Raw genomic sequence first — 24,149 nt, forward strand, 5'->3', positions numbered from 1 at the left:
GTTTTAAAAAAAGAGTTATAAAATACTACTGCAGATTATATTTTGTGTTCCCACAGTCGTTCCTGGTTCCAATCAGTTGATCAAAAATACTGGATGTATTAAGGGTCCATGTTTTCTTCAAAAAAATGTTGTGTTCTCCTAAAAGCTCTTTTTCCCTATTAAATTTTCTATTTGAATTTAGTCCAAGTCATAATGAGTGCTGGAGCAATTAAAGTATCAGCCACTATAAGGAGTCTTGGGAGCACAGGAGACAGATAGGATCAGGGTTTAAGCTACTTAAATACCTTTTATGAGAAATAAAGATTTCACAAACCTCAGTTTCAAACAAAATAGTTGACATATGCTAAGCTCAAAGCACTAAACTTCTTCTCCTGCCCTCTCCCACTAAACAAATAACGATCTATGAAATATTTAAACTTTATATCTGCAGGAAGAAAGAAAACACTTTATTTCTATTTAAAAATTTTTTTGGCAGGTGCTCAGATATTTATGATAATGGGATCATAAAGTGACATGGAAAGGTTAGTGGGAAGGTGTGGTGGGAATTTTGAGTGTGACTTTGTAAAATGTCACATTTGTTAAATCTTACTCAAATTGTAGCCAGGGTGTTTGTTCATTTGCATGGCCTAAGATAGTTATTGTGCATTAAGAAACTCTTAAATGAACAAAGTGTTTGTGTGGAGGGCTGGATCATGCCTTCACATGCTGCAATCAGTTAAATTCTTTAAGAAAGGAAAAGCCTTTTAAATATTTTTCATTAACACATACTATTAAGTGGGTAAGTGCTCTAAGTATATTTTAATTTAATTTAGATTTAGCAGCAACATTTTTCCCATACTAATTAAATGCCAGTTTGTTATTAAGAAAATATTTATTGAAGTTGAACTTGGTGATAGATACATATCTATCACATCACTGTTAAACCTCATTAAATAGTGTTTTAATTGCAATTTGTTTTTAATTACCATTCATTAAGCATATTATTAAATCTAAATTGCATGCTTATGAAAGACAGGGTTGCCAATACAAGTGGCTGAGGGCCTTAACTACTGCCTTGCTTTTAGGTTCCCATAATTTGAAGTGTGTAGGGTGAAAGTTTGATCTATTTATATTATTTCTATTATTATCTCCCTCGCTGCCTGTGTCTCCCATCTTTATTAACAGAATTAATAACATCTGAGGCAATCAACAGATATAAAAGGAAAATAGAGTATGAAAAGTGGTGACAAAACAGGTCTTGGGGCAAGGAAGCAGGGAGGAAGCAAAGAGGGAAGCAGGCAGGGAAAATAGCAGTTGAACAGGGCACTGAAACCCATTGTCTGAATTGGAGGATGGGCACTGGGAGCCTGAAGGATGCAGAGGGATGCTGCTCGTGATGTGAAGAGCTTTTTCTCCTTGGCTTGTCATGGGTAGTCTGGCCAGGGTCAGTCTGAGACAGCCCAGTGGCGTGTCAGAGAAAAGGTTTGCTGGTCCCAGCCTGGATCTGGCACAGCTCAGCCGGGAGGGCTCATCCTCAGGATGAGGACAGAGCATTCTGCTGGGGGCTGCACAGCAGCAGTTCACAGACAGCAGTTACAGAGAAAGCCCCTTCAAGCTTTCCAAACCTTTACCCACAGGCAGCACTGCCCCCCTTTAAAAATGCCACTCAAAGGAACAACCACATGGGATGTGTGAAGTTGCTTTTCTTAGACATGTTTACCAGATTTCTTAGTCCATGAATCTAAGATAAGCTGAAAAAAATCCTGAGGTAAGATCTTTCTTTTCTAAGGATATCAGTTCTTTCAGCAGAAAGACCCCACTGAGTTGGGTTTTTAAAGGCTGGGTGTTTTTTTTAAATCTTAAAAGAAAAGAGTCTTTTGGAGCCTTTCACCATGACACTTGATTTTTACCAACAGGGAGGAAAGGCTGGGAGGAAAGGTGTGAGGTGGTTGTTCTGCTGGAGACCAGCTCAACAAAACCAGCTAGCAGGCTGGAGAACCATTCCCAAAGGGAGAAGGACAGGTAGTGATTGACCAAAGGCATGGGGTGCACTGTTGGCATCCTCTATTGTGGCACTGTCTGACCCTATCAGAACACTCAGGGAGGAATTAATGGCAATGGGGGCTGCTGGGCAGTGCCATAGGGGTGAAATTACATTGGTTCATGCAAACAGCAGAGGCAACCTGATGTATTGCCAATGTTCCCATGGGCTGGATAAAGAAAGACAGTAAAACAGTAAAACTCTGCACGTTGATGCTCTCTGGCTCTGGTTCTGCTTGCATCGAGGATGGTTTTGTGCCAGGTTATCTCCATTGACTCCATTGGATTATCTCCAATTCACAGTGCAGTTTAAATCAGAGGCAGGACATCGTTTCTCCTCTTTCCAATTCATGAATCTCTTTCAAAACCTTCTGTACCAGATGTTACAACTGTAAGCAAATTATCCTGGCAAGCCAAAGTATCTCCTCATGAGTCTGTGTCACAGTAGGCCCTGGTGCCTCTATCTGCCTCTGGATCTTTTGCTCATAAACCATTAGTGATACGTTTTTTTTGGCAGATGGGTATCTTCCATGAAAAAGCCATTTCCATTCCAATGCAACAGTGCTTTTATATGGCCTGTTTCAGTCCCTGTTGCACAACCTTTCTGCACAATGATTCATTATTCTATCTTCTTGATATGCTGAATCATGGGATGACACTTTGCCAGCTGATTTGTATGCCAACAATAACTTGCTCGTGTTTCAAAGATAGAGAAGGCTGCACAAATCACTGCAGCACAGGGAGCCTGGACATTTGGCTGAGGGAAGTTCTCAGCAGGCACTAAACTCCTGGTGGATGGGGGAGTTACCTCTCAGCTCCTGCTCTCTTTGGATGGCTGCAGGGAGCTGCATATGGCCTTCACTTGTCTTTACAAAGCTGGAGAAGGATGAGGCTCCTGTTGCCTCTAAACTGATGGCAATCAGCCTCTCCTGCACTGTGGCCCCTTAACTGAGAGGACATAAATCAGGTCCACATCTCTTTGGAGCATCTGCACTCAAAGGCTTGACTTAGCAGAAACGTGGAATGGTGGAGATGACTTCAGAATTACCCACACAGGCACATCAGGTGCCTCTGTGGGATTTCCTGACACCATCCCCAACATGCTGATGTGAGGAGGCAGCTGAATTAATCCCTTTCCTTCTGCAGTAGCCTCAGGAGTGCACATTCCCCCACGTGTCCCTCCGTTGGCTCCTGGGCACAGGGGTGCTGGGTTACAGCACAGCTGCTCGCTTTCCATAATTCAAGGCTTGGGTAATGATTTTTAACTTCTATTTAAAAATTAATTTGCTTTTGTCAGTGATGCACAGGATCCTTGCAGAGGTAAATGATGCTTTCCCTTGGCCATTTTAAAGTTCTTTCTGATTTGTCTTTGCTAGGAGATTCTAACCGTAGCTATTTATCTGATCACAGAGAATTCGAGTCCGTTGGGTATAGTCACAGCTTTTCTGAGAAAAGAGGAAAGATTTTGGTCAGAAAGGAATATATTACACTTCTTGAAAGCAGGGGTTTTAAAGGAAATGCTCCAATGTTTTTAATATTTTTTTTTATTTGAACACTATATTGTAATTCTCAGTGTACTTCAGTTTGTAGCACAGCACAGTACTGTAGACCCTATGCACTTCAGACAGTCATTTGAAAGGCCCTTGGTTTTCTTTTGAAAACTGTAAACCAATGAAAAAGTCTAGATTAGCAAGGTGGTGTCCTAATAGATCTTGAGGGTACATTTGCCCATCTAATTTTTAAGTGTAATTGCTACAAAAATTTCCTATACAAAAGCACCCAGTATTTGTAGGTGTTATAACCTAAGATTTCTATAGGACATATTCCTCCCTCTGTGCTTATTGTATGTTCATATTCCATGAGAATCTGTCCATGTGCAGTTAGGCTTTGATGTGAGATACAATAAAGATCACATTTTAAGAGCAGTGTGTACATAATTGTCTGACACATGGCTGTATAGAAAAGATCAAGGGACTTAGTGTTTTTATTCAGGGTATGGGAAACATTTTTCTGATGGATACTATAGTATATATATACTATAGCTCTATAATACAAGATTTTTTTTTTTGCTTTGCTACTTCTAGTTCAGTATCTTCAGCCTCAACCAGTCTGAATTATTATTCCTTGTATTTTTGTGTTTATTTGCTTGTGCCTTTATTCCTTGTATGTCACCTCTCCTCTTTCTCACCCCCAAGTCGTTCTGCAGGGCTGCCCTGCCACAGAAATGGGTCAGCCCAGCTCCAGGAGCTGCAGAGTGCTTGGATGGGGATCCACCTAGCAACACCACCACACTAATGCCACATTGGGAAATTTGCCCTACAGGAGTTTGTCTTGATTAAAGGCTTCGGTCTGTCTTTGCAACACAAACATAGGAGCCCCCATGCTGCTCTCTGAAATTTACAGCGTATTTTCTTTTTACTCAAGCATATTGAAGCAGAACAGAAGAAAGGATCAAAGGTACCGTAATGTTTCTATAAACAAGTACTACTTAGTTTGGTTTTTTTTATCTTGGGTTTATTTTTTTCCAAACAAATCTTCTAGGCACATTAGGCTCAGATTACATTTTATTGCCAAATCACCAGCTGGCAACAAAATCGCATATGTCTGTGTAAATACAGTGGATGAGAAGCTGAACAGGAGATGTGAGATGATTCAAGCAGTCATATTGGCTTCTACACCTTAAAATTTGACTGTTTTATCTGTCTATTCAGCAATGTCCTGTACAGACCCCATTTCAGCATGAAATACTAAAATCTCAGCTTGGGGTAATTCTGTCTGTGGTTTTCCTCTCTTCCAGTGAATTTACAGGAAAACAGATAATTCTCTGGGACTATAACTCAGAAATTCATTTTTTGTTTGCTCACCAAGTGATGACTAATCCACTCCCTGTTACTCAAATATAGGTGTAACTCTTGTGATGACATTATTATGAAGCAGTTTTAATTTGAGGGCCAGATGATCCTTTGAAGGTAATGCAATTTTGCAATTTGCTTGAGGGCCCTACTGCTGCCTTTTGGATACATTTGGATTCACTTGGCAATGGAGCCTCAACATTGATTAATTTATCATTAAGGTCAATGTTGCTGTACAGCTCTTCTTTATTCGTAGTTAGGCATTGGTATGGTCACTTCAATTTGTAAATTCAGTTTTTTCATGCACCCCAGGGAAAAAAAGCCTGACCATTATTAGGCAAGCAAAACAAGTTGGTAATCATCACTGTGCTTCTAAAAGCAGATGAACTAGAGCATCTTTTCTGACCTGGGGTAGGATACAGAGTTTTTCCCATGCAGTCACGAACAATGGGTTTGCTTTGGCTAAAATTAGGCTCCTTTTGGGTCCCAGGTGAAAGAATATTTGTCTCATAAGGGAAGATATTCCTTGATAGAGCTGGGTAACAGGACTCCCTTTGTCAGAACAGTGGCACAGAAACACTCAGAAGCTCTCAAGGATCTGTTTGAAGGGGTAATCTTGCCCTCAGTCAATAAACTCTAAAAGAGCTTAATTAATGAGCAGGGAACAAGCTCCATTATCTGGGAGGTGGAGGACAGAAATTAAAGGGGTTAAAGAATAAACAGGGTTTGTTTCTTGCTAAAACTTTTTAAACTTTGTCTTTTTTTTAACATCCTTAGGAGATTTTGATCCTAACTGACTTCTGGAAGCTCTCAGCCTACTGTGAGTTGTGCTTTTTCTGTCATAGTCTGATCTTTTTTTCCCAGTATTTCCCTTTAGTTTGTAATACAGCCTGGGCTGTAATGTGGGGAGAGGGTCTCCAGTTTTGGAAATAACAGTGCATAACCACTGGCTGATGCTTTTCCCAAATTGACCAGGATAGAGAATACTTCCTGCCCCATTCAGAATCATCTGCATAGAAAGATAAAACGGGAGTTAACAAGGGTCAGGTTTATGACAGGGAAAGAAGGCTGCTAATGACCATTATCTATGCCACAGGTTTAACTTCATTACTTTTGCATTAAGTTCTTAATGCCCAAAGCAATAAGCAAACTGAGTCCTGTTGAACTGTAGTAACCTAATCTTCTCTCCAAATGAAATAGAGGGGAAAGCAGAGTCATTTGGCATGGCCTTTATTTTGTCTTCTCTTTCCCCATCCCCCAGTCACATATGAGGCCTGTTGTGAGTTTCCCTTCCTTCTCACAGCCTTTTTCTTTTATCTCTTTCCTTTCTTCCTGAGTTTTTTGGATTGTCCAAAAGTCCTGTTTGGTGCAGGATTTGATGAGAGGCTTTAGGCCTTCCATAAGTGGGTCTGGGGTTTGTCAGAGGGAGAAGTCTCTCTTGATAATATTTCGAAGAATTATGCAAACTATGTCCAGAATAAAAAGCTTTTAATTCACAGTGAACAAACTTGAGCTGGCAGTGACATTGTGGGTCCCAGTGAGTCAGATCTAGGAGAGAACATTTGCTGGGTGTTTTGAAGTATCATCACCCTTTTGCATCCCAAGGACAATAGTGGATGATTATATCCCAGTGTGACTGACTGGCACACACCAGCCTGGACTCCAAACATTAATTCATGTTCTGCCCATTCTCCAGTTACAACCCCTGATGATGATGATGAAGTGTTCAAGGCCAGGCTGGATGGAGCTCTGAGCAACTTGGTCTAGTGGAAGGTGTCCCTGCCCACAGAAGTGAGGCTGGAATTGGATGATATTTAAGGTCTTTTCCAATCCAAGCCGTTCTATGATTCCATGATTTATGGCTCTGAAGTTGCACCATCAAATGTGTCAACAGTTTAGTCTTAGTGAGCAAAGAACAAATACCAACAGAGAATTAAATGTAATTCATGATTTAGAGTAAGATCAGTCATTTCAGCTAATTTCCTACTCATCCTCAAATTTGACAAAAAATAATGAATTACCCTCTTCTGGTGTGGCCTGAAGACTTATGCTCTGTAGCTGGGAAAGGAAATGCACTGAGTAAGAAGAGGGAGCAAAACTGGATTTCTTCATATGTGAGATTTCCAGGCCAACAGCCTCAGCTTTTGGTAAGGGTGAAATCACCAGTGCATCTTTTTAGGGTTCCCCAGCAAAATGAGAGAGAACAAACCAGTGCTGGCAGGTAACTGGTGCATCTGTCCAGTGTGCAGGGAGTATATTACTGCTCCTAGAAGAAGGATCCCAAAGTGACAGATGCCTGAGAAACACACTAGAATAGATAGAAGAAAATAATATAAACTCTGGAGAGTTAAGCAATGGATGTGAACACCTCTGTAAAAACTCTTAGAGTTTTCACACCTGGAATCACCTTGATTCCAGGTGATCAAGGAATCCTCTGATTCCCTGATCAGGAATGCAAGATAGTACCTCACACTAATTCAGTATCATATGGTGACCTCTATATGAGAACCTTGCACTCTGAGGAATAAGTGCTGAAGGCTGAACATTTATCTTATGAGTTGTTCCCTGTTTAGAATGATCAGGGTTGCCAGATGCTTGGGATTCTGAGAAAACTGTCCCTCTGTAATCATGTTTCCCTGCCATGCAGTACAAAAGGGTTTCATTTCCTTGCCCCTTTCTGTCTTGGAAAGGACATATCAATGTGTTTTTTGTGTAGCTGGGAGCTGTGGCTACAGTAGGGTACATGGTATTACAGCTAGGCTTGATAGATTGGTCTGACAGGCATCATCTGTTTTAAGAAGTGGTATCTCCTCTCCAGACCTCTCTGCTTCCTGAATTCTTGGCTTGACTCTACAACTGCTTTTTTTGGCTTTTACTGGGTACAGGTTCTCTTTTAAATCAGCAGATTTATCACTGTTCTCCCAAATGAGGTATTTCTTGTCCTTTTAAAATGGGAGTCAAGCTACAAGGCATGCCAATTCAAGCTGCTGGGAATGCCAGAGGTGGGAAGGAGGGAATGGTGGATACCTCAGGTATGTGTAAATGGGAGCAAATGAAATGGTCTCTGTTGTGTCTTTGATACTGACTTGTGAAGCTTTGCCTCCCTTTGATGGGAGGGAAGGGAATTAACTTCATCCCTGCACTGGGATATCAAACTCCAATGTCTCCCACTTGGATCCAAGTTTTTCCTCTCCTGCTTCTCATTTTCTTTTTTTCTGATTGTGGTCTCCTTTTAGACATGGGAAACAACTTTGTTGGATGCCAAATTGTGTATTTAACTCACTAAAGACCTATTTTTGAACAAACAAGCTGCCATAATTCTGATGTTCAGGGTGAAGAGGGCCTAGGGAGAAGCAAAACTATTTCCTAGGCATGCAGAGCAGATCAAGAACCCCTGTGCTGTGAACTACATCTGATTCAACACAGCCCACAAAATTAAATCTTGTTTGTGCTTAAGCATTTAATTACTGCAGATGTTCAGGAGATACCCTGAGAAGCATCACCTACTGGGGCCCTTTGGACAGATGCTGTTTGCCTTGACTCTCCATCTGTCACTTTAAAATAATCACTGAAGCTTCAGCTGGCACAACCCTGCAGGGCTGGCATCAAGGCATGGCACAGAAGAGGTTAAAAATGAGGCCAAGGTCACAGCATGCCATGCCTGGTAGAAGGTCAGTGGGTGATGATTCCCTTCTTGTTCTCCATGATTTTCAGCAGAGACCACTGTCTCTGCAGCATTTCACAAGGAATTGGGTTTTGCTTTCTGGAGGATCTTTCAACACCAGTGCTATCATCCCCTTGGCTTTTTATATCCTTAAAATATATATCCAGAGTGTGCTTTGGAGATGAGCAAGATACGGCAGCAAAAAATGGGTATGGCCTAAATCAAATTAAAAACTTGGTTGTTTCATATCAACAAACAGAGATTTGGGATACCATTGGGACCTACCAACAGAGCATATTTATTAACTGGCCTCAGAGGAGCACAGTGCCTTTGGAAGGTTTATTAGATTTCTGCAATTTGTTAGTGTAGATCAGTTATTTGACCAGTACCATCTCTCCTCTTGGCTACTGGGTTCTGGCATGTGGAGCTTTCAGCTCCAAATCCTAGTCAGGTTTGGTCAGTGAGATGTTTTCACTCACCTGAATTGCCTGTAACAGTGTCAGAAAGCTGAGAGCTTTGCAGGGCACCAAGTTTACATCATTACAAGTTTAGATCATTTGGTACTGCTGCCTGTAACAAGATTGGCTCATAATTAATTGTATTATGGTTGTTGCATTGTTGTCAAGACGATGTTGGTAGAGGTTTTCCTCAGCCACCTCACCACATTTACAGCAGGGATATTTAGCAGTTCTAAAAGGGTTTAGAAATGACCTCTCAGGAGGGAGACCTTGAGGTTAGATTGTCTTTTCATTCTACACCTCACAAATAAACAGGTTTTGTATTAATCACCCTGGTTTCCAGCAGGATGGGAGGATAACAGCTAATTTGCCATCTTGTTGCTTTATCCAGGTTATCAAGTAGGAAATATTCAGGACAGCTTTTTTTATTAATTGTCCATGACTTGGTTATAGGTAAATACATCTTTTCCACTCCTCATTTTCTTCTAAGATCTAGGCACTATCTAAGTAGATTATAAACATTGATTTAAACATTCAGTCATGCAAATCTTTCTATGAGGTTCAGTAATAGCAGCTAGGTCAAATTAGTGCTCATAAATGACTAATTCTATTTCCCCTTGTTTATTACCCAGGCCTTTGGCATTGTTGTATAGTTAATTAAATAATTTCTTCTTCTCATCCTCTCTTTGCATTCAGCACCTTCCCGACCATGGTCTCCAAGGAAATCCATCAAGGGCTGGGTTTACTGGTGCAGCAGTTTTTAGATGGTGGTTGGGGGCCCTCCTCACCTCCCTGGGGTCCTTCTGAGTGACACCTGAGCACTGCAGCACCAGGAGCTGTTGCCACCTCTGCAATTCCCCTCCTGCATCCAAACTGAGAGCTGAGGGATGGAGGTCAAGGGCTCCCTTTTTGTCCTGTAACATAGAATCCTGTCTCTGTCTCTCCTCTGTTCTCCAGAATTGACAGATTATTGTTCTTTGTCATTTTTTGGTCCTTACCCCTGATTGAAAGGGATGTCTGACTTCAAGGGATGTGCTTTGTGTCAGGAGATCAATTAGGTTTGTTCGGTGTCCCTTCAGAAGCTTCTTTTTTTTAGTATCCCTTTTTATGCTCCCAGGTCTGATTTCTGTTACTGCTTATCCTTTATATAGATTTTGTTCCCTTCTTCATCTGAAGGAGAATGTTTTTTCCTATTAAGTGGCAGCTGCTGCTGCTCCTCATCCCAGGATTTAAGTAACTAGCATTTCTCCCTGTTCTGCCAGCACTAAATTCACACAATATAACAGAAAACCAAGCCCATGCACTGTCAAACAGAGACACTCCCACAGCGTGGTGACCCTCTTTCTGTCACCTGCCACATTTTTCATGCTCAACCTACAGCTGTGAAACTGTTTTTCCCCGTTCCCTTTGAACAACAAAGTCCAAAGAACACTCCTCAGTTTGATGCCTGTCACAATTTGCAGAACATCCTCGGACAGGGATGATACTGCTAATAGTGAGGGAAGAGTTGTTCTGAAAGCAGCAGCAGCAGCTTTTCATTGCCTGCTCTTCCAGTGGGTCTGAGCTAATAAGAGGCACGCTGCAAACTTTATTTAATTTGTATGGGCCTGGTCCAGAGCCTTCCTCTTGACTTCAGGGCCATTGGATCAGGCTGCATGGTAGCTACAGCTTTGCTTTATGACTCAGTATCACTGTCTTGGAACAGTCTCTGCCAAATCAGTCAGTTTTTCCATTAAAACCTTCTCCAAGGAGAAAAATGAGTGTTCAGCTAACTGTCTGCTAACAGAAAAGTCTGATTTTTCACTTGTGTGTTTTTCCTAAATAACTTTCTCCTCCTCCATGAGAAACTTCTGGGCTTCAGGTGGACAGTTCTGAGTGTCTCACACACACAGATCTGAGAATATCTGCCTGAATCTTTACCAGCTTGTTTGAATGTTCCTTTCTGCTTTCAATACATTTCCATGTTGTTACCTGAGAGGAAACTAATTTTTATGAGTAAAATGTGCAGACCATATTTCCAATTAATCTTCTGTGACAGCAGTTGCTGTTGCGTGACTTAACTGACCTGTGACTAAATAACTACAACAGTAAAATAATTTTAGTCTAACACTGTAAAAAACAAAACTAAAACTCTAACTCTGTAAAATGGTATTTTTTATGAGCTGAGCATGTACTCCATTAGGGAAAATGAGACTGTTTGCATTACCCAGCTTCACCATATACCTGCCTCTTTCCATATATGTGAATTCCAAGGATGGCTGGTTTAGGCTTGTATTCCTGAGGGAGAACTAGACCTGAGCTTTGCAGTTGGATTTGTGTTTTATTTCATTTATTTTGTTGCTGGAAATGATGAAGAGTATGAAGATAATCTGCCCAATAACACACCTACTACCACTCTGAATTGACTGAATTCTTTCCCTGCTTTGGACATTTACTTGCTGCTCCATCCATACTCCACTCAAGGCAGCTCAGGCCCAGGAAGGAAGGGAATTAATTTCTCTCTATGCAGATGAGTATGTTACAATTTCTTTCCAGCCTCTTGCTTTTTAACAAACAGGGGCATGTGCAGACCTTTAGGAGGACTTCAGCCAGCTGGAGAAAATGGTTATGGATGTCAGAGCAGTGACTGAAGTTACATAAATGCACAGAGAAGTTGTAGGAGATAACTGCTCCTAGAAATTCTTGAGTCATCTGAAATCCATCTGACTATCTTGCCCCTTAATGACAGGGACAGGTAAACACAGGGAATTAAATAAATGGACATATCTTCATTGTCTTCATGGCAATCAGGAAGCCCCCTAAGAAAGCAAAGTTTCACTTCCAAAATGGAGTTGGGTTTGAACTGAGAAAAGTTGGGATGGATGGATCAAAGTCCCAGAGCAAACCACAGTACACTATGTGGAAGTCAGGACACGACTAGAACAAATTTCCCATAGCACCATGCTCAGAAAAAGAGAAAAGAAGTAAACAAAAAACTATTGGCAGTTTACAATTTTGCTGCTGTCTGTTCCTTGTGTTGGTTTTCTTCGTCTCTGTTCTAGGAATTCTTTAGTAGTGCTATGAAGAATAATCAATTAATGCTTAGAAAGCAATTCTAATGATTCCCAGTTTACACATGAATAAACAAAATGCAGCTTAGGTGACTGAGTCACAATCATTTTTGGAGTCTGATAGGGCACAGGCAGCAACAAAGAGCCAGCTCAGCACTTGTGTTCTAATTGCTATTTTGCCAGAAAAGTTGGGGCTGGAGATCAAACAGACAGAAATGAGTTGTAAAGCTCCCTGAATGTAAATGGTTGAGCATTGTTTAAAAAAAATACTTGAAAAAAAAAAAAAATCACTGCACACTGTAATGATTTCATAACTGCTACATAGCTAAGACAAGACTTGCCTGAGGTCTCACAGGATGACCATGGGTCATACCAAGGACAGGATCCAGATGTGATTCTACTGCTGTGTTAAGCACAAGGCCATCTTTTCCTCTTCTAAAAATTTGATATTTGGTTATAGAGTCCCTTCCCATGTGATGCTCTCTCATGTGTTCAGCCAGAAAGATGGCTAATACAGAAATATCCTTTTTCTGTGCACCATAGCTCCTGGTGTCTTGCTTTTGTTGGCAGGGTCACAGCTTCAGCTGAGACGTGTGGCCTGGTGCAGGGATTGCTCACTGATGTTCCTCACAGCTCTGTGTGTGCATTGAGCAAGTGCCTGTGGTACTGTGTGTTCAGACAGCTCAGGAGATATTATGAGGATCACTCTTTTCTCTTCCAGGCATGAAGGTGTTACCATGATGTAAAACCAGGTCATGGTGAAGTTCCCCTTCACATCTGGGGACGTGTTTTGTTACTTGAAAACCCACAGAGCCCATACAACTGCAGAAGAACAAGCACAAGCTTTGCTATCCTACTTCATACACTATCAGCCAAACGAGCAAGCCAGCTTTGAGTCCTCCAGGGTCATTTTATTTTTAGGGCTGTTGCCTCAAGCAGGAAGAAAACAGCTTGATCTGTAGGCTCTGCTTTGAGCTTCCAGTGCTGGCAGCACAAAGCAAGTTCTTTTGACGTGCAGGCTGAGCTGAACCAGTGGAACAATCTGTATGGGCCAGGGAGTCACTGTGTTTTGAGTGTTCCTGTTCTGAGGCACAGCACATCTCCTTGTCTGTCACAGAGCTGATTTACTTTTGATCCCTTCAGCCTATGGTGGACATTCCAGCTGTTTTGCTGTCTCTTTATTTAATGGCGGGCTTTTTCTCCCTATGCTTTTTCAGGTTTTTCATTTTTCCTTGTTTGTCTGCAATCCATCTTGGAGACACTTGTTGCCCTGTTCTCTGATCTGTTTTGAGCCTCTGCCAGCTGCTGCTTCTGCTGCCAGTGGATAAAACAACTGAGTCACCACTTTGTGAATTTTGCATTTGCTTGTGGGGTGGCAGAGCCAAGGCCATCATGAACATATCAAGGAACCACAACAAAGGCCCAAAACACAAACACTGGGACTTAACCTCAAAGCTTGTGCTGGAGCCTGTTGAGGTGACAGGCAGCAAGATTCATACCCAGGGACCTCAAAGCCTCACCAACCTCAGCCTGACTCTAACCACATCAGAGGCATGCACCTCACACGGCTCTGGGTCAGGGGAGAGGGTGTAAGGGAAAGGTAGAAGTGACAAAAGGACTGTTTTCCTCTTTCCACAGTGGATTTATCACAGCAGATGTAAAAAACAGAAAAGTATGCTCAGGGTTATCAAACTCAGCAAAGCTGCATTGGAAGAGAGCAGCACTGAGTGCACAAGGGAAGGCAGAATGGCTGCTTTCCTACATCATCTTGTGTGTATTTGAGCCAAAATGCCTGTTTTGCTTTGTTTCAGCAGGTCAGGAGGGTTGGCAGCTCCTTCCCCACACCAGCACTATTTCCCTGTGGCCATGGCAGTGTCACCAGGGCACTGCTGCTGCCTTGGCTGTGACCTGTGCCTGCTCTCATGGAGTTGTCCCAGCACTGACCTGATTGCCCTGTTTCTCATGCCTTCTAAACATCCTGCTTTTTGGCCTAAGAAACTTTCTATCAGGGAGAAAACCTGTCTCTGGCTGACCAGAAGGACCATGGTGTTTTGGCTTTTCACAGCTTTGTTTTTGGGACAGCTTGCCAAAAGGTCATTTATAGCCAGTGTGGTGATTAGCTAAACACCAGGTGATCACCAGCATGGGGATGCTGATGCTGGTGGAAGTTTTGCTTAATTTTAGCTTGATCAGGGTCATCCCTATGCTGCCAGCAAAGGCATGGGGACATTTAATATAGCTTGGGCATGAGGGCTCTGTGGATACATCAGGTTTGTTTGGCTACCTCCAGGTTTGTTCACTTTGGCTGATGGCATGAGGTTGTTTTTAGGGATAGACAGCAGAAAGGCTGAAATGCACTGATCCAATCTTCAAGCAGAGGACAGGACTGTATCAGTGTCTCTTTTAAAATATCCTGGCCTGCGTGGCTTGTAATAGCCTTGGAGTAAAAAGATTTTTCATTCTTGGCCCTGATGCAAAAGGGAAATGGGTTCCTATTTGCATTGTCCCCACAGTGTTTGTGTAATTAATGTATGTGGGGGTTCTCCCTCCCCCACCCTCTCCCAAGGTAAAAAATGACCTTGTCAAAACTTAGATTACAAAATCTTAGTTACTAAGCAATGGGTAGGGCCCCACTGGGATGGCATCCCGGCTCCTGAAATGGTATGTATAGTAAAAACTAATAAAAATGGTGTCAGAGGCTCTCAGGCTTCCAAGTCCCCTGCTGTGTGACCCCCTGATCCCAATTTATTAGCTGAACCCAGGGAAGCAGACAAACCTTTCTGGCTCCAGACTGTAGGCTCCAAGAAATCAAATAATGTGAGCTCCAGAGCAGTGGCTCCAGAGCAGGAGGGAAGGAAATCCTCATGGAAAACAGGGGCCTGAGAGCAGGGCTGAAGGGAGCTGCTGACAAGAGCCATCTGAGCAGGATGGGAAAGGGAAACTCGCTCTGTGATATCTCAGTACCTCGATGCTCAGATGCTTTAAACATGTCAGGGAGCAGGAGCAGGAAGGGGGTGGGGAGAGCAGGGTTTTTAAGGAGGCAACCAGCCAAAATTGTTTCCTTTCATATGTTAGCAGTGCCTTTGCTCCGAGATCACCTTGTGCTGGTGACAGAGGATTTAGCAGCTGGGGGTGGCAGATGGAGAGGCAAAGAATGTGCCCTGTGGGTCACAGGGGGATGCACCTTCCCCCTTCCTGCTCCCCAACTGCAGGAATTTTCTCTTGGAAGCAATAAAGGTGGTGCAGCTCATCGTGTTGCTGCTGCCCCCCTGGATTCCCTCGTCCGTGTGTGATACACATAGCAATTAAAGCATGTTGCACAGGGGGAGTGAGATTTTTTTTTTCCTTTTTTTTTCCATCCTGAAGAGCTGCCAAAGCAAAGTGATATTGATGAGGATGGCTTGCTTCGATTAGCAAGCCATCCTCCAGCCTGTTTCTCTCCCCTCTTCTGCCTTGGACAGGGAACTTCAGTGTTTTCTCTGCTTTCAGCAATTGTCTGTCTGTTCTGCACCTCCAATCTGTGCCCAAATCGAGCTTAACTAGGGGTAAGAAGTGTAACAATAACTCTCCTTTTAATGCCAGCCAATGCATTTGGAGTGCTTTGGCTTCCCAATATGTTAGCAGGAGAAAGCACTGCACCTTGTGAAAAGGCATGATTATGCAGCAAAACAGCTGAGGATGGACATGAAGAGATGAAGCCCATATGGCAGGTGAGCTATGGCAGTAGAGCAGGCCTGTCCCATTTGCCAGCTCTTTATTCAGGTGTCATTTGTTGTTTGGAAATGTATTCTGGGGGTTTCTGAGCAGAGACTGGCCCACAGTTTCTCCTGCTCAGTGACCTAAATGTTTGTGTCCAAGAGCAGGCAAAAAGACAGGCCCGTAGCTTTATCTGCCTTCATGACTTTTGGCTTGCTTGAAAAGGGGTTGTGGTTTTATTCCTGCTTACCTGAAGAAATCTTTGAGAAATACTTTCTGATGTGAGACCAGGACAGATAACAAATTTGGGGGCTGGAAAAACATGTGCATACAGGCAGGTTTTCTGCTTCATGCTAGGAGGAAACAAGGCTGCAGCTCTATAAATCTGGGCTTTCCTGGCTCTGTGTAGTTCCTTTTTAAATCACTGCCAGGGTGATCAGTTTAAACACCCACATCATTTGCGTTTTCCATAGTCAAACACAGGAATTTTTGGAGCGTTGTCTAAAGGGAAAAAATACAACATGCCCTTCCTCTCTCACTCCTTAGCTGTGATCAGAGAGATGAGAGTCTGAGAGCAAGCAGAGGTCCTTGGTAGAGGATCAAGAATTGCTTTTTCCCCTGGATACACAATACAGCCTAAAGCTGTCCCTGGGCTTGGCTCAGCTTTTGCAGTTGATACATAAAGGAACCTGCAGTACCCTTGGGGATCTGGAGCTTGGTGTTTGCCTCTCTGCTGGGCAGTGGAATAGGTGGGATTGTATTGAGGGAAAGATGGGTGTGAAGGGGCTGCTTCCCCAGGAGCAGAGCCTGGGCTGGAAATGATGCTGCACTTCCTAGGGCTGAGGGTTTCCATCCTTACAGTGAGGCTGTGGCACTTAGGGACATGTGGCACTTAGGGACATGGTTTAATGGTGTAATTGGCAGTGCTAGATTAACAGTTAGGCCCTGCATGCTGTGGTTCCTACACCCACGTGCCTGAGGATGGAGGAGAAGCACAATCCCAAACAGGCTGGCTTCCCTCCTGCACAGGCTGCAGTGAGAAGCAGCCTCAACCCTGAACCAGTAAGAGCCACCTGCTGTAGGGTTTGTGTTGGTGATGGGGAGAGGCCTCATCTGGCTGCTGGTCTGGGGGCAGTTGCACAGCACAGCCGTGTCCTGCAAGTGCTTCCTGAGCTCTGGGAAGGGACAGGTACCTGCTTTGGATGAGTGCTGTTGTGCAGTTTGGCTCACAGACAGTAGAACTGTGATTAGAGCTAAGCAGCAGCCATGAGATTGGTCAGCTGAAAAATGATTTAAAAAGTAGAGAAGCAAAGACAAATAGAACAATGGTCTGTGTATTAACACGTGTCTAGAATAACTCCCTAAGCTACAGAAAAGTTTATCCAGCAAGATATTAGGAAGGTTGAAGCTTAATAATGGAGCTCTGTGCACTGTGCTTTAAGGCTCACAAGCAGGTATTGTATTTGAAATAAGCAAGCATTGTTTTAACCAAAGGTACCTGTGCTTATGGTGGTTGGATAGAACAACTGTCAATATGCTTTTGCTTGGTGGGATTGGTCAAAAAACTTATAAAGTGAGTTGTAACATTAAGTTCTTTGTCTGCTGCCTGGGATGTGAGCTGGTGGCATCTTCCCATTGTCATAACCATGTAATGAGAGTGATGCTGGAAAATAAAACAGCTCAAGGCACATTCCCAGCAGTCCCATCCCATTTGAGAATTGTACCTAGCCCCCAGCTGGTGATACTATTGTGCAGTTTGGTGTGTGGGTACTCCATCCACAATTTAGGGCAGCTGACCTTTCTCCTGACTTGTGTGCTGAATCAGCCCAGGGGGGGAGAGGCTGAGTTCTCCATAATGTGGATCCCCCATAACCTTGGATAAGTTGCTTTCACTGCACAGCCCTCACCATTTGTGGCTGAGCTATCACTTTTCTCAAGATAAGCTGGAATTGTGTGTGTTGTTGGATGACTTTTATCTTGCCATCACAGCCAGTGTGCACTTTCAGTGTCAAAGGAACTGCTTGGCTTTATAACTTGCATGTGAGGAGGGATTATTTTGCAAGAGGTCATGGGAGAGTGAGAGAAGGTATGATCAAGTTGTGCCCTCTGGAATATGCTGTGGGATGAAGATTTGGAGAGTGATATTTTCACTTTTCTTCCTTTCCCTTTTTTGATGTTGATTCAGAGCAGAAATGACCTTGGTCATTTTATGTCAGCAAAGATGCTGAGCAGATCTGAAACAAAAGGAGAAAAGCCAGTCAGTGTTTCAAGTGCATTTGTGGTTCAGTTGAATGAAAGCCCAGTGTTGCCAACTCATGATTTGATCATCAGTGCTGCAATGCACAGTCCTTTCCTATAGCTCCAGGTCTTGAGTTACAGAAGGTCTTAAAATACACTCTACACACCACCACTCCCCCTTTCCCTGTAGGTTTCATGATTTCAAAGAAAATATAGGAAACATGACCTCAGTGCACCCTCAGGACTGAGGTGGTGGAAGGCAATGGATTAAAAACTGGCTCAGACTGTGAAGTGAAGAGATGGTGATATACAGTTCATATAAAAAGATTAAAAAAAAAAAAAAGTGATTTCACTATTGGCAGGTCAAACTTTGAGCAATACAAGAGAACTTCCTGGATTTGGGATCTGAAAGGGAGCTTCAGGTCACCCATTTGTAGCTCCATGGATTGTGCTAAGTGGGTGGGAGCTGAGCTTGCAGGAGTGTCATGGGATCTGCAAGGCAGATGTGAAGGCAGAAGAGCAGCTTTTGGGAATTTCTACCAGCACTGTGGTCTTGGCCACATTTGTAAAAATCCAGAGGAATACAGTTGTCTTGTGTAAACCAATGATTTCTTACTATTACCAAATCAAAACATTTGAAAAAAGATCTTGTGTCTGCCTCTAACTTTAAATGACAACAAGATTTTTGTGTTTTCTCTCATTTTTTCCTAATTTCTTATTGATTAAGCAGGGTGGAAACCTTTAAATCTCTGTGCATAGTGGGACACTGAATTGTCCTTGCTGGCACCAAATTTGTTCTATGCATAAATGTAGGGAATACTTTGCTGATGCCATCAATGCTGCTGGATATTTGTGAGCAGGATGAGCATCCCCACACAGAAAATGTGTTAATTGATGCATCAGTTACTACTGTAAGAGATCTGAAAGTTGCACATGGATTTGGAACTACAGTAAATGCTGTAGTCAGTCCTGCAAAGCCAGTGAACAAACTAATGCCCCAGTGGGAATGAAAAATCTCCTGCTCCCATTCCTGACCTTGAGAAGAGGTTTGGGAGCAGGAAAGGTGTTTTGTCTCTTCCTGCTAAGTCAGTTAGTCCAGTAAAGAGGTTTCCTTGGGAAGGAAAAAGACAAATTCTGTAGTCAGTAAGTTATGGGCTGGTTTCTGGAGGGCAGTGAAGGGCAAGGTTGGGTTAGACTCTATCAGGGAGACTTGCCAGGCTACATTTGCTGACAGTGATGGGAGCTGTCAATGAGAGTGACACTGGGGAGCGTCCACCAGCATGTTTAAAACATGCTCTGTGCATTCAGATGTGAAGGAGGCCAGAGAAGATATAAAAGATGTGGAAGGGACATGGGAGCTCCTCCCTAAGGTGAGATTTTGGATGCAATGACCTGTTTCTGTCAGGCTGTGTTAAAGTAAATAGGTTAATAACTGGTTTTGGTTTTACCATTAATCCTGCCTTTGATTAGCACTTATGTTTATTCTTCAGTTTCACTTAGACCCATGTTTACCAAAGGACTGGTCAGAGGTGAATTTAGCAAAGAAAAATAATAATTCAATGAATCCACCCTAATTTCAGTGTAACCTGACAGATTTTGCAGGAATGTTGTTGCCACTGCAGAGCCAAGGTAGGGTTGATCCCTCCTTCATTGTGTCAGTGATTTGGGGTATGGAACAACCAGGTGTGGTGCTGCTGGGATGGGACTGGCTCAGCACTGGGAGCACTGCAGAGCTTTGTGGATGCCAAATACCCTCCTTTGCTTTGGGATGGAAGGGCTAAAAGGTCAAAGGGCTCTACCCTGTGCTGGAGAGTTTGTTTCTGCTGAGTTTTTAGTTTTAAAAATAAATTTATCTGTTGTAAGAGAGAACAATTGTCTTGGTTTAGTTGGCCAGGTTCTCTTATGTTTAGCCTAATTTATGAGAAGATTAGGAATCCCTGGCCTATGCAGTTCCCTCTAGTGCAAACATGAGGGATAAAGCCAAAAGGCAAAGCTGAGCTTGGGGAAGACAGAAAAGCAGTTTCAATGCCATCATGTTATCTCCACAAACCCTGCACTTCATAGTCCCAGGCAGAACCCAGCACCTTCCTAAAGGGAGAGTGTCTGAGGGGCAGAAAAACCAAACCAGGGCAAGAATAAATACTGGTCATTCAAAGCCTGAAGAGGATGGAGCATGTGGTGATTGGATTATCAAGCCTTGGATCTGTAAATAAAGGTGCCATGTTTATTCCCTTTGGGGCCCCATTGTCAAACTTTCCCCCCTTGTCAACCAGAGATAGCCGTGGTTTATCTGGGAACAAAGAATGTGCCCCTTTCCCAGGGCCTGACACAGCTGTGGGGATGTGGGTAGGACAGGGAAAGGTGCACTTCAAATGGACCTTTTCAGGAGGTGAACTCATTGTCACTTCAAAGAATCAGATGATTTACTGTGTCTGTTTATGGGCAGAAAGTAACATCTTTATCTTTCTGTGGTGTGCTTAGGAGAGACATAACAGCCTGGTCATGTGCTGGAAAGAAATGACTCATTTCATATTGGGTCTGAGTGAAACGAATGTATTACTCATTTTTATGCAACTCTAGTAAATTGTACTTATTAAAAAGGAGGGGGAGGGTGGAGGAGGGACTATTACCTAAAGTCTAACCAAGATGTACTAGAAAATTAATTTAGAGATATGGTTGACCTCAGCTTCCTCGTAATGAAAATCTGCTGACAAATCTTGTGATTTTGTTACTCTTTTTAAAGCAGCCCTTGGGACTGCTGGTAGTTCAGGTGTCAGGACCAGTTACTCATTCAGATCCTGGCTGGATGATTTTTCCATTGTTCTTCCAAAGAAAAACTTCATATTCAGTCATGCTTTGGGCTTTCTGCACGGCCTGTTGCTCCGAGTTCAGCCCCATTGCTGAGGGCTGCTGGTGGGGTGTGAAGGAGCTCTGCAGGCTGCTGAGCTGTGAGCAGGGCTCCAGCAGCTCTGGGCATGGTGGCTGCTGCCCTGATGGTGCTGAAATCCTCTGGTGAGTCTGTGTGCCAGGTTAGGCTGATCTCTGCCTCACAGCCCCTCGTGGGTTTTTTGCTGACTGTCCTCTGCTTAGAGCAAATAAAACCCATTCTCCTTCCCAGCACTATTTATCATTGAATTCTGATTAACTGCAGTACCATATTCAGAGGAGGCAGGAAAATGGCAGCACTTTTCAATTAGAGCATCCAGAACAACCTTGCCACCTCTTTCACAATCATTGCTTTTATTTGCAGAGGTTAAGATCATTTTTAGCAGCACTGAGAGCTCTTTTCCTCCAGTGCATATGCACAGAAGCCCCTCACACTGCTAAGCTGAGACTCAGATCACCAAGGGTTCTCTGTTCTCTGGTGTCCTGTTCTTCCATCAGTGATTTCCATCTGTATCTCTGAGCTCTCAGAATAACAGGTCTGTGCTGCCTGGCCAGAGCTCACTGCTGGGCATTTTAACCTCCTCCTCTCTCTCTGTGAGGTTTATGGAGTTGGGATGGAGCTGGTGGCTTGGTCACAGGGCATTGAAATAAGCTGGCATCTGTTCTGCTCTCAGCAGATACACCACAACGTTGCTGTTCTGGGAGCAACCAGACATTATCTGATGTGGGTTTTGGTGAGAATTGAACTTGTGAAGGGACTAAGAAGAGTGGATATGATATTTCATATTAGGGAATTGGTTTTATCTGTGCTTTTTTTTTTTTAATGGGGTTTGTGTGTTTATATTCTAAATCACTCTTTTCACAGTTGAAAAGAAAGGAGCCTGGGAGCAAGCAGAGCTGCTAAAGAATTTCAGTGATTCTGGCTGGTTTAAGGAGCGAGCAGACACTTTTCTGCAACTGAAGAGATCTAACCCTTGTCCTTCAGTCAGGTAGGCTGTAAAAAGCACTTGTGCTTCAGGACTGAAAGCAAACCTCAGCAGAGCCCACAGAGCCCTGCAGCTCAAGGGGTTGCAATAGATTTGTCTTAGTGGCTGTGTAAGAGAGACTGGTTAGGAAGCACCTGGAAACTTATCTAATTTTCCCAGCTATTCCGGTTCATCTAATGAAAGATCTCATTTCTGCCTACACACACTGTTGTGCCTCAGTCCTTAGACCCTTGGTGTTGAAGAAAAGCAGTGCAAGAAAAATATTTACAAGACAAAATGGAAATGTGGTTTCCTCCTGTTGTCAGTCCCAACTTTACCCCAGTTCTCAGAGGACTAGGAAATGTTGTGCTTTATTAATGCCTAAGTAATGATGGAAAAAAAAAGGTTATTTTCATTTTTTAGGATTTTGTATTCACTTTACACTTTGTCAGTTAAAAAAAATGGCTGAGGTTTGCTAGCAGAGAAACTCTGGTGTGTTTTCAAAGGCCTTGGTGTGTAGCATAGTGCTTCTGATATATATTTAAAAATTGTAAAGATTTTCATTGTTGCATTTCTAATTAAAAGCTCAGTGAAATGTAGGAGGTTTTACGGCAGAAAATTGAAGTTAGAAAAGGATTATAACCATAGACAGAAGCTCTGGAGACCTAAGCAAAGTGAAACCAGGGTTCAACAAATTCCCTGCATCTTTATGAAAATCACATCTATGAGTCAGCAAAACAAGCTCCTCTCTCATCTAAAAATGTTCATCCTGGCCATGCTCACAGCTGTGGTGCTTCCAGGGCCGAGCAAGGCGGGGCTGGGGCGGGCACAGGGCTGGGCTCCCTCCCACCTTGGGCTTTGGGGCTGAGCCCCCGGCTCCTCTGGAGGCTTGCAGGTGTGCTGGCCATGGCCAAGGGGCTGTGCATGGAGCTCCCTCTGCCTCCATGCCTGGTGATCAGTCAGGAGCTGCTCTGGGGCTGCAGCTCACCCAAACCCTTGGCACAGACCGTGCCCAGCCCCTTGCTCGCCCCCTTGGTCGTACACACAAACAGGGGCAGCTCTGGCAGTAGGAGCTGTGGGTGGCTGGTGTCCACATCAGTGGGATTTTGCATTCTGGTTGTGGCTAGGATTGCACTAGCCCTTTGTAAATTTATTTATTTATTTTTATTTTTTTTTTACACCATTGTGGAATTACTCCAGGCATCTGACTTCTTCTGTCAGCCTTTCCTTGGCAGAGCAGCCTCACCTCCCCAGCAGCGTGACTCAGGATGCTTGTCTTGCTGGCTCAGGCTTTCTCTCCCTTACTCCATGTCACCATTCACCCTTTCCCTCCCTCCTAGCTCCTGGTCTCTGGCATGTTCAGCAGCAGAGCTCGTTGAAAAACACAACCATCTCCTTTGGTGTTGCTCTGCCTTTGACATTCCCACCTGCTCCTCTGAGCCGCCCTTCCCTGAGCAGAATCCCAAACGAGCTCCTTTGCCTGCTAATGCAGCCTTAAGACCAAATCCCTGCGATCTCTCCTTCCTCACAGAGGTTAAAGAGAATCGTTTGTGAAAACTTGAGCTTTCTGCCAAGTTAAAAGGGAGGAGATCAATGGGATCTGGGCAGCCCTGACACTGCCCCGCAGGTCACGAGCCCTTCCAGTGCTGCCTGAATCACAGAGCTGCTTCGGTTGGAAAGGAACTCTAAAACCATAGAGCCCAACTGTTAATCTAGCACTGCCAATTACACCATTAAACCATGTCCCTAAGTGCCACATGTCCCATCTGGAAAGATTCAGGGAAAACTGAATGTGGGTGGGAAATGCAGGGCTGCCTCAGGTAGGAGGATTTGCAGGATTTTTTTTTTTTTTTTTTTGCAAGGAAGCTGCTGGTCCAGGATGGCTGTCTGGCTGAATTCCAGAGCCAATGCCATCTGAAGGTAACCAGGCATGGATTTCTTTTCCTTTTCCATTCTTATTAGCAGCCTGGAAGTGGGCATGGAGGAGAGCACTGGGGTCCTGCTGGTGGGGGCTCTGAACTGTGGGCAGGTGCTCAGTGTGAGCCTGGCCAAGGGCTCATCCAGCAGCTCAGCTGCAGGCAGGGGCTGGCAGGGACTCACTCAGCCTGCCTGCTGCTCCCTGGGGCTCCCATGGCTCTCTGCCACCTCCAGTGAAACCTTCAGCCCATTTTCTCCCCAGAACAGCACCTGGGTGATGTCCCAGAAGAGCAGGGTCTGGATATCAGCAGTGACCTTCAGTGGGGAAACCCTTGGGAATGAGGCCATGGAGAGTGAGGGTGCAGCCTGGGAGATGAGGAGCTCAGGTGCTGCTTTCTGGTTTT

At 43.7% G+C, this 24,149-nt stretch overlaps 1 long non-coding RNA gene across 1 annotated transcript in view; it reads left to right on the forward strand.

Moving 5' to 3' along the window:
* LOC143695420 (uncharacterized) overlaps positions 1 to 24,149 on the forward strand; it is a 115,209-nt gene that overhangs the window by 1,295 nt on the left and 89,765 nt on the right. Inside the window, exons 3-5 of the long non-coding RNA XR_013184580.1 lie at positions 4,444 to 4,476; positions 5,649 to 5,691; positions 21,729 to 21,852. This is a non-coding gene — a long non-coding RNA (uncharacterized LOC143695420). The remainder of the gene's footprint in view (positions 1 to 4,443; positions 4,477 to 5,648; positions 5,692 to 21,728; positions 21,853 to 24,149) is intronic.

Source organism: Agelaius phoeniceus, chromosome 17 (assembly GCF_051311805.1).
Source record: "Agelaius phoeniceus isolate bAgePho1 chromosome 17, bAgePho1.hap1, whole genome shotgun sequence".
NCBI classification, from domain to species: Eukaryota; Metazoa; Chordata; class Aves; order Passeriformes; family Icteridae; genus Agelaius; species Agelaius phoeniceus.